The sequence below is a fragment of the Arachis ipaensis genome, chromosome B8 (genome assembly GCF_059453495.1).
Source record: "Arachis ipaensis isolate K30076 ecotype BB chromosome B8, ASM5945349v1, whole genome shotgun sequence".
In the NCBI taxonomy this organism is placed as follows: Eukaryota; Viridiplantae; Streptophyta; class Magnoliopsida; order Fabales; family Fabaceae; genus Arachis; species Arachis ipaensis.
The window spans coordinates 87,897,976-87,914,575 of record NC_142443.1 but is presented as its reverse complement, the minus strand read 5'-3'; the positions used below and the strand labels follow the sequence as shown (position 1 = coordinate 87,914,575).

The 16,600-nt window shown below is 39.4% G+C and overlaps 1 pseudogene; it reads right to left on the bottom strand.

Moving 5' to 3' along the window:
- Positions 1–1,871: 1,871 nt before the first annotated feature.
- LOC107611049 (F-box protein SKIP1 pseudogene) lies at positions 1,872–2,818 on the bottom strand (annotated as a pseudogene).
- Between the last annotated feature and the right edge of the window lie 13,782 nt (positions 2,819–16,600).

Genomic DNA, 16,600 nt, shown 5'->3' with positions numbered 1-16,600 from the left:
TTCTAGTTGGCTCTTGAAGTCTTGGGTATGGGCCTTTGGATCTTGAGTTTGAAGCAGTTATCTTCTTCATTGGGCTTAGCTTTACTTGCAGAGAGAAAGTGTGAAGTGGGCAGAGACGTTAGCTCAGGACGTTAGTGGTGTTAACTTTCAATGAAAATATGGGTTCGAGAATGTTAGTGACAATTACCTTTTTCACTAACGTTCCTCACCAAATTAAGAGCCACGTTAATTTCAACGTTAGTGGCACAAACGTTGCCACTAACGTTGCCTCTATGTCCTTCGCACACGTTATTGGGACTCACCTTTCCCAGTAACGTTGATAAGTCTCCCCTTTCCTTACGTTAGAGTCCACGTTAACTTAGTTAACATGGCTCTTTTAACGTAGGCTTGCCAACCTTAAAGAACGTTAGTGACACTTACCTTTGTCACTAACGTTCCAATGTGCCCTTAGCTCCCACATTAGAGTCCATGTTAACTAGGTTAACGTGGCCTCTAACGTGGCTGTGCTAGCCATCTCCAACGTTAGTGACAAAGGTGAATGTCACTAACGTTGGCTCATCATCTCTCCTCCTCACGTTAGCTTCCACGTTAACTAAGTTAACGTGGGAGTTAACGTGGCTCATTGTGGCTTGTGTGGGCTCCTTCCAACGTTAGTGACAATGTTAGGTGTCATTAACGTTGGCAATCACCTTCCTTCTTCACATTAGCTTCCACGTTAACTAGGTTAACGTGGGAGTTAACGTGGCTTATTGGGGCTTGTGTGGGTTAATCCCGACGTTAGTGATAATGTTTGGTGTCACTAACGTTGTTGACCACCTACTTTCTTCACGTTAGCTTCCACGTTAACTAGGTTAACGTGGGAGTTAACGTGGCTTATTGTGACTTGGCCAATGTTAGTGACAAAGTTGAATGTCACTAATGTTGGCTTCCCCTTTACTTCTTAACGTTAGAGGCCACGTTAACTAAGTTAACGTGGCTCTTAACGTGGCCACTTATGAGCTTGGTCCAACGTTATTAGTGATAATGTTAAGTGTCACTAACGTTGGCTCCCTTTCCTTTCTTCCACGTTAGAGTTCACGTTAACTTAGTTAACGTAACTCTTAACGTGGGCAATGATGGCTTCGAGAGCGTTATTGGCGATTACTTTTCTCATTAAAGTTCTGGTCCAAGTCATGGGAAATGCAACATCAAATTTGTCATAAAATTCATGCAAAATCCTCATGAAATCATGTAAAGTGCACAATGTATGCTTGAATCAAGATGTAAGTGAATATCTATCCAAAACTAGCTTATTTTCTAAGGAAATGCATGAAACTACCCTAAAAACAGTAAAGAAAAGGTTAGTGAAACTGGCCAAAATGCCCTGGCATCATATATTATATTTAATCATTCTGAATTTGTAACAAAATAGGTACTAATTAGCTATGAATGTAAACAAGGTGTTTGCTTTTCTTTATTCCATGTTCTCCTGAACATTAAATTAAGAAAAATCCTAGCCAACCCTCAATAGTCAATATTACTTAGGATTTAAGCCACCACTTAATTCCAGTTAGGTCATACAATGTGTTCCTACTGTTAGCTAGTGTATTATATTGTGAGCGAAGTTAACTTGTGAGAGAAAAATTAGAAAACTCATTCTATGAAGATGAAAGTTGAATATGTGAAAAAAATTAGTATAAACAAGAACAACATTATTTGGTAATATATTATATCAATTTCAGACAATTTTCTTCTATATAATACATTAAAGAAAGCACAACACGGAAGGGATACAATAGAACCAATAATAGGAATTAAATAGTCACAGATCATAATTCCTACAAGAAACAGCTTATAATAACTACAAAAATTTCACTGGGACCAACCATAGATCAACAGAAATAAGCATTGAGATACTCATTCAGAACAATGCCTATGTGCTGGGAGGATCAAGCCAATTCATGAGATTTCTCTTGAGAACCTTAAGATTGGGGCAATTTTTTCCAACCAATACCAATAAAACATGGGATATTTCATAATAGTAGCTGACATCAAGCTCCCTAAGCTTTGGACACCTCAAAGCAATTCTAGAGATAGACTCATCAGTAACATGAGGGCAGCTCCTGATCGACAACACCTCAAGATTTGGGCAACTGAAACGCAGTTCAATCATATTCAAAGCAGCAACAACCAAGGTAAGGCTTCATATGTTGAACATAGAAACTTGAAACCACCATGTAAGAAACTATTGAAAATAGTAAATTACAGCATGCCCAATTTCAAGTTTCCAACAATTAAATAAAAAATCCACACGAAACAATTAAAAGCATAAAAATTTGAACCTCCAAATACAAAATATTGAGAGAGAGAGAGAGAGGAGGGGTTAGAAAACAGAACTATGCATACGGCTACCATTATCCATGACTCTCCAAACGAAAAATAATTGAAGGAAATGGGAATCCAAATTGAGAGGCAAGTTCGCACCTTTTGGCGACCAAAGCGAGAGAGCGATCGGAGCAGTGACGAACGCGGATCTTGGTTGGAGATCCATGGCTCCATCGGACCACGGAAGAAAGCTTGGAATCGATCTTACGCTCGAAATAAGGGGCCCATCAGTTGGGAAGCTCCGGGGGAGGCTCGAATTGAGGGTCGAGGTTGAAGATGGTGTGAAGAGAAGGGCCCTTGAAGGCGCAGAGCCATGACTTGCAGACAAGCATGGTGCCTCGCCATCGGTCCTGGATGTTAAGTTGGGAGAAGATATTGGTGAGGCACTCGTAGTCAACTCGGCCCAATCTGGTCCTCCTGACTCGCTGCTTTGTTCTTCTGCGTTGGCTTCCATGGTCTCTCTCTTCTCCGTCGGTTTGGCACAATGAAGACAAGGTTAGGTTAGCTAGGTTAATCGTCCGGGGGTTCTTCATAGAGGGCTTTCGACTGAGCTAAGACAATTGGAAGAAGGAGAAAGACTTAAGTCTATCTGGAAGAGTAGTAGATGACTTCGTAATTGGAAGCTAGGGCAATTCTATCTTAGAATTTTGAAGCAAGGGACGAATTTGTAATTTTCTTTTTTTGGAACTTTTTGGCCACGCTTTTGAAGTGTGCCAAAACAGTAGTAAGAAACAGCCACACTTTTAAAACGTCCCAATAGCAAAACCATATCGCCATGTTTTGAAAGCGTGCCTGTTTCTCTCTATGGCTACGCTTTTTAAGCGTAGCAAAAAAAAACGTGGCCAAATTTCGAATCAGTTGCCACCCTCATAAAAGCATGGCTGTTGACCCCTTTCACCACGTTTTTAAAGCGTAGCAAGAAAAAACGTAGCCAAATCTCTATTTAATCGCCACCCTCAAAAAAGCGTGGCCATTGACCACTTTTGGCCACGCTTTTAAAGTGTAGAAAGAAAAAAGCGTGGCCATAGGCCTTTTTCTTGTAGTGTGGATCAGGATGCATTTTGTGGCTTGGGTCTCCTCCCAGTGGAGCGTTCAGTTCACTTTGTGAACTCCACGTTCACTTTGCTTGCATGCTTCCTACTAGCGTTGCATTAGTGAACGCTAAGTTCACTCTTTGAGTGCTGGCTCTTGGGTGCTTTGGTGCGCATTCCCCTTCCTTGGCCCTCCTTTATTGAACCCATGAAAAAGTTACAAAAGTGAGCGTGGCATTCACTTTGAAAGTGAACGCTAGCATTGTTTGGCTATTGAGTGTGATTTTTGGGCCTTAAAGATGCCTATCACTTGTGCTTCAATTTCATGCCAAATATAGATTGCTATATATCGTTGGAAAGCTCTAAATGTCAGCTTTCCAATGCAACTAGAAGCGCATCAATTGGAAATCTGTAGTCTAAGTTATGGTCCTTTGAAGAAGGCCTGGTCATGCTGTTTTGGAGGCCGAAAACGTTCAATTAGTGAACGCTGCTTTGGAGGCCAAAGTTAGCGTCAGCTTCTGAAGCCCAAACTTAATGTTCACCCCATACTATTATATATTGTTGGAAAGCTCTGGATGTCTACTTTCCAATTCATTTGGGAGCTCATCATTTAAAGCTCGAAAGCTCAAGTTATCCTCCTTCGAAGGTGAAGAGGTCAGCTGGCCTTACTGCAGGTTGATAATATGTTCATCTTTGCACTTTTGGGGTAAATTTTATCCCTTTGATTTAGTGTCCACCATGTAGTGCCATATATGCTTGGAAAGCTCTAGATTCCTACTTTCCAATGCCACTAAAATCACCTCATTTGGAGCTTTGTAGCTTGAGTTATTCTTGTTGGATTGTGAAGAGGTCAGGGTTGCAAATACTTTTTGCTCCTTTTGAGCTTAATTGAGCTTACTTTGTGGTTTTTGCTTCTTTTTCTACTTATTTCCTACAAAGTTTATCAAATCAAAAGATCAAAGAAATATACCATTTAAGCACAAAAGCATTCAATATTTAAGCACTAATCATCAATTTCTTGTATGAAAAAGCATAGAAAAACATGACATGATGACATGTCATCAATCCTCCTGAAGAATAATCCAAAGCTTTCTTTGAAGGCAAGGACAAGCCTTCATAGAAATTCTGCAGCTCCACCCATTCACTGAACATTCCTTCTACACACCTTCTGATCAAAGCCTTATTGATGAGAGAACTTTTGCATGGTCTAGAAATTTGCGGATAAATCCTCGTTGCAAGTATAGTTTCTAAACCTTCAAAAGTCCTTTCATACAAACGTTTTGGTTGTCACAAGTAACAAACCCCTAAATAAATTGATAACCGAAGTATTCAAATCTCGGGTCGTCTTCTCAAGGAACTGCAGGGAAGTATGTTCTTATTATTGGTTATGGAGATTGTAAATTGGGGTTTTGAGAATGAGGAGAGGATAGTTTAATTAGCAATTAAAGTAAATAAAGAACAAGTAATTTAAATGGCAAGTAAAATAAATAGATGACTGTAAATAAACTTTTGGCAAGGTATGAGAAATTAGAGGTACTATCCTAGCTATCCTTATCAAAAATGATGAGAATTGAATCTTAATTCCACTTTGTTAACCTTTGCTAAGATAAAGGAAGGCCAAGGGATTAATTGGTTTGATCTTCGAATCCTATTTATTTCCTAAGAAAAGATTGGGATTATTGAAGTTCAGTTTAATTAACAAAGATATGAATTATCAATCATGTTTGAGTTTGATAACTCCTGAGTTACTGATTTCTTAACAAAGACCAAAAGAAGAAAAGTAAATCTACTGGGATAAAAATGTCTTCAGATGGGAATAACAATAATGTAAATAAAAGAAAGCAATATTAAACTGAAATACCTTAAATAACATTAATTCAAAAGAGTAATCTGTAACATGGAAGAATTCATAAATTAAATTGCAAAAGTAAATAAAAGGGAATATTGAACCTGATAAAGAGATAATCCTGAAAGCGAATAAAATCCTAATCCTAAATCCTAATCCTAAAGTGAGAAGAGAGAGGAGAGAACCTCTCTCTAAACTAAATCTAAATCATGAAAACTAACTAAAGTGGAGACTCTCTTTGAATGGATGCATTCCCCCACTTCATAACCTCTGGTCTATGCCTTCTGGACTTGGATTTTGGGCCAAAAAGGGCTTCAGAATTTGCTGGGAGCGTTTTCTGTAATTTTTGGTGCGTGGCCTCTATGACGCGTCTGCGTGGGCCACGCGGTCGCGTCATTCAGAGTTTTCCTTGTCACACGGTCGCGTCAGTCATGCGACCGCGTCATATGTGTTTTGCTCGAGGCGTGCGGTCGCGTCAATCATGCGGCCGTGTCAATGCCCTTTTCGCGCTGGCATGCGGCCGCGTCGTCCATGCGATCGTGTGGCTGCCAGTTTCTTCACAAACTCGGTTTTATGCTATCCTTCCAGTTTTGTATGTTTCCTTTCCATCCTTTGAGTCATTCCTGCCTTAGAAGATCTGAAACTACTCAACACACCAATCACGGCATCGAATGGAAATAAAGGTAATTAAAATAATTAATTTTAAAGCATAGGAAACATGTTTTTCACATACATCACATAATAAGGAAGGGAAAGTAAAACCATGCAATTAATATGAATAAGTGGGTGAAGGATTGAATAAATCACTCAAACTAAGCACAAAATATATCATAAAATATGGGTTTATCAACCTCCCCACACTTAAACAATAGCATGTCCTCATGCTAAGTCCAAGAGTAATGTTAGGTTAAAGTGGTGGAATGCCATGCAATGCAATCTAATCTAAATGCAACTACCTAAATGAATGATGCATCATGCAATTCTAATTTCTATTCATTTGTATATAAAGCTTGCATGTAGTTGAATTAATTCACATTATCAAGGAGTCATATATATATATATATATAGCCAAACTTTAGATAGCTGATAAAGTGCCTTTACAATTGAAATGGGAGAGAAAAACATTTTATAAACTTGCAAGACAATTAATAATTTTAAATAGAGATATATGTTAATGAGCTATTGAACCCTCACTGGATTTTGTGTTTACTCTCTAGTCACTCAGTGTTTATTGGGTTAATCACTCTATTCTTCTTTTTATTCTTACTTTTTATAACTTTGTTCTTCATCTAACCAATCAATAATTATAGAATATAGACATACAAAAGTCATGAGGTCTTTAATTAAGGTTGTAATGGGGCCAAGGTAAAGGTAAGGGTATATGTATAAGGCTAAGTGAGCTAATAAGTGAATCCTTAATTAGTCTAAGATCTCACCTAATATACATACCTTGTAAAGCAAAGTTTCTTTACCTATTTTCTTATATTTTCCCACTTTTGATGTTACATGCTCATGTTTCAATGTTTATTATTTTTATTCCATGTGCATTGCTTTATTTCACATTTGGGGAATTCTTTTGTGTCCCCTTTATTCAACTATTGAAAAAAACACTTTTTTTTAATGCACATGGTCATTCAATTATTTTGATTTCACATGAGCATGCTTCCCAAAAATTTTTATTTGAATTATTTTATTCTTTTCAACTTTTCTACCTTTTGTTTTTATCATCCATGTTCCCAATAGGTTTTCCCACATTTAAACCATACATAATTTCCTATCTTAAGCTAACCAAGGATTCAACTTAGAATTTTTATTTTGTCTTTCTGCTTAAGGCTAGTAATGTGGCTGATAGAATAAAAGGGGATTTAAAGGCTCAAGGGGGCTAACAAGGGTGATGTAAAGGGTAGGCTATTTTGGGATAAGTGAGCTAAAATCAAATAATGGCCTCAATCACTCTCTTGGTATGTATTTCTATTCTATAATCGGATATATAGATTAAAACAAAATAAAGAACATCAGAATAAAAAAAGAAGGGCGGAACACATAGGAATAAAATATTATGGTTTGAATGTAACCATACAATTAAGCTCAAAACTCACAGGCTGTGTGTTTTCTAGCTCAAAAATCATTTATCACTTATGTATGTCATGCAGGTTTAGTTAAAAATTTCCATTATTCTCAATGTAAAATTTATATTGAATGGCTTTAAAGTTCTAGTGTTTCTCCTTGATGAAATGTTGTTAACTAACTAACATGTAATGCTATATATACAAGGTGTGTGGATTGTTTCTATTATGTTCAAGTTCCTAGTTTACTTTCTTTTTATATTTTTAATATAACGAAGCTATCTTATGCTCCAAAAAAGGGTAAACTATACTAATTAATCCACAATTTCTATACTAATAAGTTAGAATTTCAACTAAAACTAAATGGCTAAAATATGAACTAAAGTGCAACATGCAGAAATAGAGTAAAAATACATAAAAATAGCATTGTATAAGTACTGAGAAAATAAAAATAAAAATAAAGAGAAAAATACAGAAAAATACAGAAAAATAGCAAAATAAAATGAAAAGAGTATGTAGTGGTTCACCAAAAAAAGAACGCCAGAGATGGCGACCTCCCCACACTTAAAATGTAGCATCGTCCCTCATGCTCACTCAAGCAGAGTGTGAAGGGGTGTCATCACTGGAAGGATGGGCAGTTGGAGTCTCTGTGGTGGTGGTCTGAAGATCAGCCTGCTGCAGAAGAGGTGCTGACTGAATAGGGATATCAGAGTCTACAGCCTGAATCTGAGGTGGAACCTCCTGATGTGAAGTGGCCTGCTCTGTGCCTGCCTGCACAGCCTCGCTCTGGGATGGGTCTCTTCCTCGTGATCGTCCGCCTCCTCCTCAGATGCCTCGGATGGTGTGTCAGGCTCGAAGGGGATGTCGCCAGAGCGTATCATCAGCTTCAGGTGCTCATAGCATCGCTTGTTGCGATGCTCCATCTGGTCAAGTCATCGAAACAGGTGGAGGAGTATTGGTGGTGGCAGGGGTAGCTGTAGAGGAAGAGGGGCCGGCAAATGGTGTGGCTGTCTCAGCAGTAGCAGTGAGGAAAGGAGGTCTGTAACCCAAAGCCAAAAAGTTCCTGCTGTGAGGGATACTCTTCTTGCATTCTGCAGCAGGTGGCTTTTCATCAGCATCCTCCCAAGGCACATCAGCTTGACGGCCTAGCTGTGTAACCAGATAAGGAAAGGGAAGCGTGCCTCGGACGTGGACCCTGGCCATATGGTACCAGATAAAGCGTGGTAGGTACAGGTCCTTACCCTCCATCACACACCATAAGAGGGTGATCATAGCGGCTGGTATCTCAGTCTCGTGGGTACTCGGCATAATGAAGTTGCTAAGTATCTGATGCCATAGCCGAGCCTCATCATTCAGGTAAATCCGCTTGATTCCCTTTGGCGTGGTAGTGTTCTGACCCATAATCCAAGGAACGGTCTATTCAAGGGCTATCCTGGCCTTGACTGCATCCCAATCAAATCGCATGAAGCGCATATCCTCCTCAGCTTTTTGATAACCATCCAGCTGATCAGTTTTAGGCAGAAGCTTCAAGACATCTTCAATGGCCTTTTCAGTGACCAGAATCTGCTTTCATCTAAGGTTCACTGCATCTAGGGAGGTTTTAAAGTAATTGCAGTAGAATTCCCTAACCCAAGATGCATTGACCTCAGTCAGGTTTCTCTCCAGGAAGAACTAGCCTCTTTGTTTGATCTGATCAGAGGTGTATTACTGGAGTTCTTTTGGGATCTTCAAAGTTCTCTCCAGGTATAGGTTCCTGGAGTTTGCAAACACCGGATACTTCAGCTCACAGTATCGGTTTGCAAATTTCACTGGATCAGTAGCAGGGATTAGCTGGTTGGCCTTCTCCTGTGGGGTAAAATTTTTCTCCCGCAAGGAGTCATCGTGCATAATATCCATAATGGACATGGAGGATTCTCCTCTTTTCCGTTTGCCAGTAGTAGCCTTTCCTTTTCCTTTTCTTTGGCTGGCAGACATCCTGAAAAATAGAATAGCAGGATATAGTGAAAACAGGAAAACAAATAGGCAAATAATCAAAAGAAACACAAAGTGGCAAAGGAGAAATAGGATAAGGAAAATGAGTTAAGTAAATGTGCATTAAGGATTGTATAAGAGTTAAAAGTCCGAAAAGGAGAATTCACAACCCAAAACGTAATTGAATTCATGTTAAATAGAAAAATTAACATCATGCCATGGTTAGAATGTTGAAAGAAAGTGAAAGAAAATCAGAAGAGAAGTTTTGAAAGGTTAGGTTGGTTAGAATTGAAAAAGAGTTTAGGAAGTTAACATTAGTGAGTTAGTAAAAAGTGGGTTAAAGTAAGTGGCATAATAAAAATATTCCAAGTAACAAGAATTCACAGTTAGAAGCTATAAGTAACTCATATGCAAATAAGGAAAACAAGTTGATGATGATTCAAATAGATATAGAAATAGCAAAAATTGGAATCAAACATCAAAAATGCAAATTATGAACCAGAAAATCAAAAAGAATAAGAAAGCTTACCCTGGCATTCATGAATTATTTTGGTTAAATCTAAGGAAAGCACAGTTGAAAATGCCAAAATCAAGACATTAATGGAAACATTTTACAGAGATTTGGGCAGCATTCCGGCTAAAATTGGATTGTCCCGAAAAATAAACAGTAACAGAATAGTTCATATGAATAAAAAATAAAGCTACAATTACATATAAGGAATAAGAATCATGAAAAATCAGAGTAAAGATCAGCATGAAACAAGAAATTACAGTATATGAACAAAACTAACATCACAGCAACAGCAGAATTGCAAAAATAATGAAACAAGAAACACGAACAGCGCAATTAAACAGACCTAAATCCACTAACCACATCCTAGGCTACCTAACAACCTAAAATCCACTACAACATGCATATCTAACTAGCCTAATGACGAACATAAACAGAAAAAATGAATTAACTACGAAGGATAGAATGGTGGCGTTCGTCGGAACCTGGTTGGCGTAAGAAAGAGAGTGGGGCAGAGAGGTGGATGGGGATGACGGCGGTGGCATCTGGCGCGGCGGCGGGGGCTGCTGTTCAGAGGAAGGGAGGAAAAGGTAGGGGTAATGGGGGTAGGGGGTAATAGGGGAAGGGAGGGGGCGTGTGGGTGGCGCTGGGCAGTGGTGACGGGGCGGCGGCGGTGGTTGGTGGTCGCGGAGGGGGGGCAGTGGCGTTGGAGGGGAAAGAAGAAGGAAGAAGAAGAAAGAAGGGGGAAGGAGGAAGGGGGTGGGTGGCGGCGGCGTCTGGGTGGTCGGCGGCGTGATGGTGGTTCGGTGGTGGTGGCTGGGTGGTGGTGGTGTTATTGGGGAAGAAGAGAGGGAAGAGAGGGGTTGGGGGGGCGCGACTGATAGGGTTCGCGTGACTGGGGGTTATAAATTTGAATCCACGTGATCGCGTGGGGCATGCGGTCGCGTGGTTGGGCTGAAATGGTGGTTGACGCGATCGCGTCAGTGGCGCGATCGCATGGAATAGCTAAAAGAGTGAATGACGCGATCGCATGAGGCAGGCGATCGCGTCGATAGAAATTGTGCTAAACGCACGATTCCAGCGTCGTTTCAGCGCAACTCTCTGTCTCCTTTTGGGGTGTTGTGCAATCCATGCGACGCGATCGCGTCGCTCACGCTGTCACGTGGGATTGAGGTTGTGCAAGTGACGCGATTGCGTGAGTGACGCGATCGCGTGGGTCATTTGTGCAAAACGCACAATGGCCGCACGATTCCAGCCTAACTTTCTGGACGTTGGATCTTTACGCCGATCTCCAGATCATGCGGCCGCGTGAATGACGCGGTCACGTGGGAAGTGTTTTTTGCAACTTGACGCGATCGCATGAATGATGCGGTCGCGTCGCGCACCCTTTTTTTTTATGCAGGTATGCAATTATGCAGTATGCAGAATGCAATGATCAATATGAATGAGATGCAAAACTCCAGGTTCAATAAAATAAAACTTGAAAACAAATAAAACTAAATAAAAATTGAAAAAGGGACGATCATACCATGGTGGATTGTCTCCCACCTAGCACTTTTAGTTAAAGTCCTTAAGTTGGACGTTGGATGAGCTTCCTGTTATGGCGGCTTATGCTTAAATTCATCCATAAATCTCCACCAATGCTTGGAATGCCAATAGCCTCCGGGGTCCCAAACTAGGCATGTGAAGCTTCTGAGCAGCTTCAAACAGATTGTCAGGCTCCCGGGGTGATGATTGTCAGCATAGATTCCAGGATCCCAAACTTTGCTTTTAGATCCGCCTTTGTCTTGATCTATACTCTTCCATCTGGGCGGTTTAGAAATTAGATTCTCACTAGGATAACCAAACGTTTTTCAAGATCCATCCGATTGATCATGATGTCAATCCATGCCCTTCGAGTTGAAGCGTGGAACCTTATTGAACCTTGTGCACTAGCTCTGAGTACGAGCCATTTCCGTTTTACTCTTAAAGCCGCAGAGAGCGTTAAGCTGGCCATCTGTTTCAAGCAAACCATATTCAGGTGGAAAAATACAATTAAAGGTTAAGGATTGTACCCACTTAAAACTTGTATTGGGTGGTAATGGCCTTGGGATAGGTGGTTCCAGTGGTTCTGTGAGTTCTACTCCCTTGTGCTCTTCTGTGAATTTCTCCACTTCTTTGCAGGATTCTTCAAATGTGTCCATGTCCTGATCAAAGCCATCTATGTCTTCCTCATCACTTAAGTCATAGACTGGAGGTTGAGAGAAATCTACCTCCGTATCATCTTCGTATTTAGTTGGGGAAGATTCTTCGATCTCAGAGAATTCACTTGCGGATGCAAGTTCATTACTAGGAGAACTTGACTTGTGACTATCATCATCAAGGAAATTTGCTTCTTGGGTTATTCTGTCTAGTTCTTCATGAAAGACTTGCTCTGGGGATTGCGCACAGTCCTCCTTAGCATCAATTGTAACATCCTTGACAGAATGCTCCACAACTTTGGATTTCCATGGAGGTTCAGCATCTCCTAAGTCTTCAACCAACTCTTCTTCTTCAATAATGACAGCTTCCTCTACTTGTTCCAGTACGAAGCCATGCTATGTCTTGTCCACTGGAGTTTCTAGTATCTCCTTCATACTACGCTCTTCGTTAGATTGTACACATAGGGCTATGGGATGTCCTTGAATGTTCGAACGTCTAGCAGATAATTGCCTTACTGCTTGCTCCAGTTGATGAAGGGTTGTTTGAAGTTGATCTACTATTTTCTTGAGGCGAACCTCTGATTATCGGGGTGATAGATTTGGATATGGTACAGGGGGGAAGTGGTGGTGTTTGGGAGTGATTGGATTGGAACTGGGGTAAATGAGGATCATACGGTGGTGAATGGTGAAAAGGAGCTTGTGAGTGTGGTGGTTCAAAGTTATGTTGAGAGGATGGTCTATAAGCACAGGGTGGGGCGTGTTGGTAATTACAACGTTGTCCACCATGTCTATTTGCTTGGTATGCATTGTAGAATGGTCTTTGTCTATGATATCTTGGAGGGTGTTGTTGCCTAAAGGGTTGATCAGATCCTCTTGGCTCCATCCATCTTTGATTTCTCTGACCTTGATGCATGTTCCTGTTATAACTTCCATTCCTTTCAATAACATTAGAACCAAACTCAAAGCGGAAGGGGTGAAAATTCATAGTAGCTAAAAAGAAATAAAGAGGGGAAAAATAAAGACAAATAAACAAGTAAAAGAAAAATATTTACAAAAACCAATAATAAGGCACACAATTGCAGTTCCCCCGGCAACGGCGCCATTTTGATGAGAGAACTTTTGCGTGGTCTAGAAATTTGCGGATAAATCCTCGTTGCAAGTATAGTTTCTAAACCATCAAAAGTCCTTTCATACAAACGTTTTGGTTGTCACAAGTAACAAAACCCTAAATAAATTTATAACCAAAGTATTCAAACCTCGGGTCACCTTCTCAAGGAACTGCAGGGAAGTATGTTCTTATTATTGGTTATGGAGATTGTAAATTAGGGTTTTGAGAATGAGGAGTGGATAGTTTAATTAGCAATTAAAGTAAATAAAGAACAAGTAATTTAAATGGCAAGTAAAATAAATAGATGACTATAAATAAACTTTTGGCAAGGTATGAGAAATTAGAGGTCCTATCCTAGCTATCCTTATCAATGATGATGAGAATTGAATCTTAATTCCACTTTGTTAACCTTTATTAAGATAAAGGAAGGTCAAGGGATTAATTGGTTTGATCTTCAAATCCTATTTATTTCCTAAGAAAAGATTGGGATTATTGAAGTTCAGTTTAATTAACAAAGATAAGAATTATCAATCATGTTTGAGTTTGATAACTCTTGAGTTACTGATTTCTTAACAAAGACCAAAAGAAGAAAAGTAAATCTACTGGGATAAAAATGTCTTCAGATGGGAATAACAATAATTTAAATAAAAGAAAGCAATATTAAACTGAAATACCTCAAATAACATTAATTCAAAAGAGTAATCTGTAACATGGAAGAATTCATAAATTAAATTACAAAAGTAAATAAAAGGGAATATTGAACCTGATAAAGAGATAATCTTGAAAGCGAATAAAATCCTAATTCTAAATCCTAATCCTAAAGTGAGAAGAGAGAGGAGAGAACCTCTCTCTAAACTAAATCTAAATCATGAAAACTAACTAAAGTGGAGACTCTCTTTGAATGGATGCATTCCCCCACTTTATAACCTCTGGTCTATGCCTTCTGGACTTGGATTTTGGGCCAAAAAGGACATCAGAATTCGCTGGGAGCGTTTTCTGCAATTTCTGGTGCGAGGCCTCTGTGACGCGTCTGAGTGGGTCACGCGGTCGCGTCATTCGGAGTTTTCCTTGTCACACGGTCACGTCAGTTATGTGACCGCGTCATATGTGTTTCGCTCGAGGCACGCGGTCGCGTCATACATGCGGCCGCGTCAATGCCCTTTTCGCGCTGGCATGCGGCCGCGTCGTCCATGCGATCGCATGGCTGCGAGTTTCTTCACAAATTCCGTTTTATGCTTTCCTTCCATTTTTGTATGTTTCCTTTCCATCCTTTGAGTCATTCCTGCGTTAGAAGATCTGAAACTACTCAACACACTAATCACGGCATTGAATGGAAATAAAGGTAATTAAAATAATTAATTTTAAAGCATAGGAAACATGTTTTTCACATACATCATATAATAAGGAAGGAAAAGTAAAACCATGCAATTAATATGAATAAGAGGGTGAAGGATTGAAGAAATCACTCAAACTAAGCACAAAATATATCATAAAATATGGGTTTATCACTTATACCTCTCCCAAGCTTCATACAATGATTCTCCTTCTAGTTGTCTGAAGGTTTGCACATCTGTTTTTAGCTTAAGGACTCTTTGGGGTGCATAGAATTTGGCTAGAAATTTGCTAACCAAATCATCCCAATTGGTGATGCTTTCTTTAGGGAAGGTTTCTAACCAATGTATGGCTTTGTCTCTCAGTGAAAATCAGGGTGGACTCCATTTGTTTTGACAATGTCACAAATTCTAAAAAATACAGAGACGTGTTAGTTTGGGTCTTCAGCAGCACTTCCTCTATATTGACAATTATTCTGAACCAGGATAATCAATTGAGGCTAGAGTTCGAAGTTATTAGCATGGACATCGGGGGTTAGGATGCTGCTCCCACAATTCCTTGGGTTGGGGATAGTGTAAGAGGCCAAAACTCTTCTCTGAGACTGGCCATTGTTGTTGGCCACATCCTCAGGTGGATTTAGGATGTTACCCTCCATCTCTTGATCCTCTTCTTCTTATTCTTCTTCTTCAATAACTCCCTTCCCTCTTGCTTCTCTTCTTCTTCTCAAGAGTGTTCTCTCTGGCTCAGAATCAAAGGAGGTGGATTTACCTCTTCTCCCTCATGGCATACAACACAAGCAAAACCAAAAAATTGAAAATAAAACACTCTACTGATAGAGTGTGGTTAAGGTTAGTTGAAACAAAATCTCAAACAGTTAAAATGCTCAACAAAAAGAAAGAAAAAATTCTTAATATAGATTATCACCTACTTAATCATTATTAATCTAAATCAATCCCCAGCAACGGCGCCAAAAATTTGATGAGAAAAAGACGATTCCACACAAACTCACCGGCAAGTGTACCGGGTCGCATCAAGTAGTAATAACTCACAAGAGTGAGGTCGATCCCACAGGGATTGATAGATTGAGCAACTTTAGTATGGTGATGAATTTAGTTAAGCGAATAATTGATGATTTGAGTGAAATTTGATTAACAGAAATGAAATTGCAAGTAAACTAAAGTGCAGAATGAAAATTGGTATAATCATAAAGTGTTGAAGGAGTAAATTGCAGAAACTTAAAGTGCAAGAAATTAAATGACCATAAACTTAAAGTGTAAGAAAGGTAAATGGCTGAAACTTAAAGTGCAAGAAATTTAAATTGCAGAATTTAGATTGCCAAGAAACTTAAATTGCATGAAGAATAAAGGGATTTGGGTATTGGGAATCAAAACAGAACTGGAAAATGTAAATTACAGTGAATTAGAGAACTCTTAGATGAAAAAATGCAGAAAATAGATCAATCAGGATTTTAGTACCAAAACAGAAATGAAGACTTTGTAGAAGGAGATAAAACAGAAAGAAAACTTAGATCAATTCTAAAATCCTAAAAGAGAAATTGACAATTGCAGAAGAATAATAAAACAAAAAAGAAATTAAGATCTCAATTGCCTTTTTAACAAAACAGGAAGAAGAAATTGCAGAGAAAGTAAAAACAGAAAGAAGATTTAAGATCAGATCTCCAATTCTTAAAGCTAGAAATGGGAAAAATAAAAGAACACGGCAAGGTGAAGAGATTTAGAAGAATTCTCCAATTAGAGTTCCAAAACCAAAAGCAGAATACCAAAAATTGCAGCAGAAGAAAGAAAACAAAAACAGAAGGAAAAACTTAGATCTGATCTCAATTCTAAAATTCTAAAAATGAAAATTAAAAGAGAGCCCCTTGTGAAATCAAATTTTATCCTCTTTATACACTTTCCAATTTAGTCTTCAAGTAATTAGAGTGGGCTTTGTCGCCTTGTATGAAGTGGATCAAAGTGGCATTTGGTTGCTGCTTCTAGGGGAACGTTGCGTTCTCAAAGTGAGCGCAGCGTTCATTCATCCACGCGTGCACCTCTCTGACGCGTGCGCGTCCTTTTGCGCTTTTTGCTCACTGAGGCGTACGCATCATGTACGCGTACGCGTCACTATCAATCTTCAGCTCCAAACATGGCCGCGGGTCCCTTTTTCTCGTACGCGTCGTTGATAGCATTAA